Genomic DNA, 4655 nt, shown 5'->3' with positions numbered 1-4655 from the left:
TCTCTCTCTCTCTCTCTCTCTCTCTCTCTCAGTACCCTGGTCATGCCTTTGCCTGAGCTGTGCTTCTTGCAATTTGTCCTTGCAGGGGCACAGTTGAACTCAGTCCAGAATTTGAGCAGGGTTTTATCTGGTTCCTACAGAAGGGCACTTGTGCTCCATTGAGGATGGATCTAATGTGAAAATCCTAATTCAGCTGGCTAGCATAGCTACTTTACAGTTTACCAGAAGAAGTCAATTAAAAAACAAAAGTAATTTGAAGATTTTTTTTTTCCTAATGATAAATAAGGGAAAAACTAACCTAGCCTTACAAATAATTTTTTTACTATGTACAGTAGATATTTCCTGCATTCTATTTTGTAAAATATTGTATTTGTATTTTATTACAGCATCTGTCACACCAGCTCCTTTCTTGTTCTTCATTCTCCTTAGAATTCCTTCCTTTGGTGTCCTATTTGCCACCCTCAGGCCTGACTCAAAATCCAGTGAAATGAATGGAAGGGATTTGGTGACTTGGAGAGGACTGTGGATCAGTCCCCTCTGTGCCGTTTTAAGAAGGAGTTTCACATCTGTGACAGTGAAACAAGTGCCTGACTCCATGAGCTAGCTCTGATGTACAGATATGCTTTGCTAGGTAGTGCCCTATTCTTCTATGCAAGTGCCTTATTATTTTACCTGAGGTGACAATGGAAGTAGAAATGCAGTTGTAGTCTGTTCTGCAAGTGTTCGCATCTTGGCAGGGGTCAACCTCCACCAGAAAGTCTGTTTCCCTTCGCAGTGATCCTGCTGGGTTTTCTGAATCATTCCAGCATCCATTAACAACTTTTGTGTTTGTGGTTTTTTTAAAAGGTTTAAGGCTTGACATGAGCAGTGATCACTTGTGAGTGCCACCAGGGATGGCTGCATTGCTCAGCCACTTGAGGTCAGCAAAGTGACGGGAGAAAGCTGAGGCTGACCCCAGCTGGTCAGCCTAAGTGGGCAGGGTCAGAGTTTAGAAAGTTCCTCAAATGCTCTTTTTTTTTTGTCCAGAGCACCCTTGGTTTGCTGGATTTGAGGGCAACCAAGTGGTTAAATGTTTTGCAGAAGAGGCCCCAGGGTGTGAAGCACAACACCACTTACTTGGTGTTGCAGTTTGCACTGTGCCCATTGCCAGCTAAATGCATCACCTCCCATTTCAGACACAGCTGGCTGACTTCACCTTGTGAAAACCAAAGGAGAATTATTTCTCAGCTCTTAAAGGACAGATGATTTTGCACAACCAAAATGGCTCCTCCTCTCTGAAACCTACTGCACTGGCCACCATTAAAATTTTGCCCTTTTTTAAATTTTAAATTTTAAATTTAATTTGGGCATATTGGTGCAAATCAGGTATCTGGAAGATAATCCTATTTTTAATCATATTTTCATCCTGAGTATTTTAAACTGGCCATGGTCTGGGTAAGGCCTCTGTACTAATTCATCTAAGCCAGTATGGCCATACTGATTTCTTCTAAGTGTTTGATAATCTATTGCTAGAATCCTAATTTGTGTAATCCTTTAAATTATTTTTAGGTACTGTTTTAGGGAATCTCTTGACCTAGCACACACATTGCTTGGGGATTTATTGTATTACATGTTACTTTATAATAAGGAAAAGCTTTGCTTCACTTTGGTATGTTTGTGAACATTTTTCTTCAGGGGCTTTAATAGAACAGGTTCCTCTGCTAGAGGCCAGGAAGTCCCCTGTCATCACCTACCCCACAGGCTGTGGTGTGGCCAGGACCCCACAGTCCCCAGAGGGAGTTTGTGCCCGTGTTCTGTACCTGGCAGGGGACAGAGGAGGCAGGAGAAGCCTCAGCATCCGGGGAATACCCTGGTGGGAATGTTGATGCACTGCAGATCACATGGAGAGGCAGCTTTGTGCTCTGAGTTAAGGGCATGGGGCAGGAGTAGGAAGGTACATTCAGGGAGAGGATGCCAGTAAGTGCTTTTAGTTAGTTCAGCTCTATTACTTGAGGCCTTAGCTTTCTGCCAGTGTGCTTTTTCTGGTGATCAGTGACTTGGTGCTGTGGAATCGTGTGTGTGTGTATATGGACAGGGTAAGCAAAGGCCTTGTGTGCTACATAATTTCCATTTCCAGTAGAGGACTTAAGTGATAAGAGTCCTCAGCTGCAAGGTTGTGTTGCTCATCAGCATAATTTTATAAACACTAGTAAACTTACTTTTTGGCCTATAGCTTTAGAGCATGTCTAGATCTGTAGGGTCTTTGCTTCTAGGGAGATAAGCTATGAAGGAATGTAGGGCATTATTTTATATATATATATGTATATTTAAAAAGTCTGAAGCACAGGGCATGTGACGTTTCTAACCTTTTTACCAATGTGTAGATAACACTGTTTTCTGCCCCACCCCAGGCTATTTATAGTTCTTTGCTTCACTTCTTTAATTCCATATATATTCCATAATACCACTCAATATTTTTCAGCAGCACAACTAATGGATTGGGCTTAGGTTCTTAGGCCAGATCCCAGCTGATATAGCCAGCATGGTTCTCACACACTGCTCTTGGAGGCTGCAGGTCTGATTTGTACTGACAGGGGACCTTTTCCTCCACATCTCTTTGTGTAACCATGTATCTTGATGTGTTCTTGATTCTTGTAACATAGACCAAAAATTAATCTAAAAACTTCTTTTTTTTTGCCTGCAAAAGAAACCAACCCACCTCTCCACTCCCATCCTCCCAAACTATCAGTGGTGAATTCTGTCTAGACACTTTTAGAATGTAGGTCAAGTAAGTGAATGATGCTAATTGCTACGTTGGGAGGGATTTCCACTGAGTATTTGGGCTCTAGATTCTAGCTAGCGCCAAGAGGCCATTGTTCAAAACCCACGCAGCTAAGAACAGAGGAATACAGAGTATTTTTATACTCTTGGTGACTAAAATATTTCTTTCTCGAGTCACTAATTAAAAAGGGAACATTTTGTATTCTGAAGGTGAAATGATAGGTCAGTACTTTGTAGCTACAAAAGTTGTCCCAGCCTATATAACAGTGTAGTGCTGTGATGTGTTGCTGCTTTGCTCTATCTAGTGTTAAAGTTTAACAACTTTGGGGGTTGAAAGGGGAATGGACTGATGTATGTGTTAGGTAAGGTCTGTACAAAGAAAACATAAGGATTCAATCCATCTTGTAGCTTTCTCATGGCCAGTAAAGTGACACTGGGCATTCAGAGACTTTCTTGAAGGTTGATCCCAATTAATACTGCATTGCTTAGGTGATCAGCATCTATTGGAGACTCCAGGATTGAGAGGGAAATTGCAATTTGATTTTCTCATTTTGATGTCAGGCCTTTTTCTGCTTTGCCAAGGTGTGTATTATATATATGAATCAAATTCCTGTGTAAAAAAAAGTGCCTCATGCAGGGAACTCATTTGTGATGCTGTTTGGATCTGATGCTGAGTGGAGTTTGAATATTCTTTATTAGCAGTAGTCTCTTGTCTGCCCTACAGCCAGTCTCCAGATTCTTCCTCCAAGAGCTGTGACTAAAGAGGTGAGAGCAGAACATGGGAAAGCTGGATTTGTAGACCTGTCTTACAGAAAGTGTGAAAGAAGAGGCAGGTGAAAGGACTCCTCACATCACAGGGAAACCTTCTGGTTCTTGATTCCATAAATCAGCAGTGATAGTCTCTTTCATTAGTTACCTGCTAGGTTTAGTTTTACTCCTGTTCCCCTTGCTCTTTAAAGCTATGCAATACTGTGTATGTAGAGCTGACCTGTACATTATATCTTATTTTACCCTCTAAACATCAGGTAAAAATGTTTTGGAACCTTAGCAGTCCATAATGAAGGGAGTGGAAGAGAGAGAGGGGGAAGCAGAGGCAGGTACTGCATTTTTTTTAACAGAACTCTGCTCATATCTGACTTTACCATAGCAGATTTTAATCCAGTGGTGCTGGTTTAATGGCATCTTGCTTTCTTGATTTGTACAGTAAGCGAGAACGAGTGTGAGCGTGTGTGCATCTGTGCACATGTGCATGGTGAATGATCAAAAGGTATCAAAACCACAGAGTTTCATTTGTAATTTCTTAATGTAATAAATGTTGCTAAATAAAGGTGTCTACCTGAACACACAGGGCACTTTGGGCTTGGTGCAGCAGAAAGCCCAGGCATTTCTCTCTGAAACCTGTTCACATTCCACATCACTGAGCACTTGTAAAACTGTTGTGTGGCTTGCTCTCTGAGGACTGTCCTGTGATTAATTGTCAACTGGACGTTGTTGCACTGTGTCATTTTGTCTGGCCTTTCTAGAGAGCAGTTCTGGCTTGGTACAAAAAAATAATTGTCTTATATTTTGCTATCATTTTTGGTCTGCAGAATTATGGCTTTGAATGCCTTCTTTTTATTTTTATTTTTTTCCTTAAAGTGGTGTAAATTAGTCTTAAAAGGTGGCCCTGGGAGCACTGGTGCCCTAACCACTCCTGGGGCACAGTGAGATGCCAGCCAGGGGAAATAATTTCCTCTCAGAGGGTAGTGCAAGTACATCCCAGTTTCCCTGAGATTCACTAGACCTTGCAAGGGTAAATTACCTGGTGTTGCTGTCTTGAAGAGAAATACATATCCATGGCCAATTCCATTGCCTTGGACCATGCAGAACAGCACCATGTGACTAAGTCACTCTGC

The sequence above is a fragment of the Parus major genome, chromosome 1A (genome assembly GCF_001522545.3).
Source record: "Parus major isolate Abel chromosome 1A, Parus_major1.1, whole genome shotgun sequence".
In the NCBI taxonomy this organism is placed as follows: domain Eukaryota; kingdom Metazoa; phylum Chordata; class Aves; order Passeriformes; family Paridae; genus Parus; species Parus major.
This window is presented reverse-complemented; position numbering follows the sequence as displayed.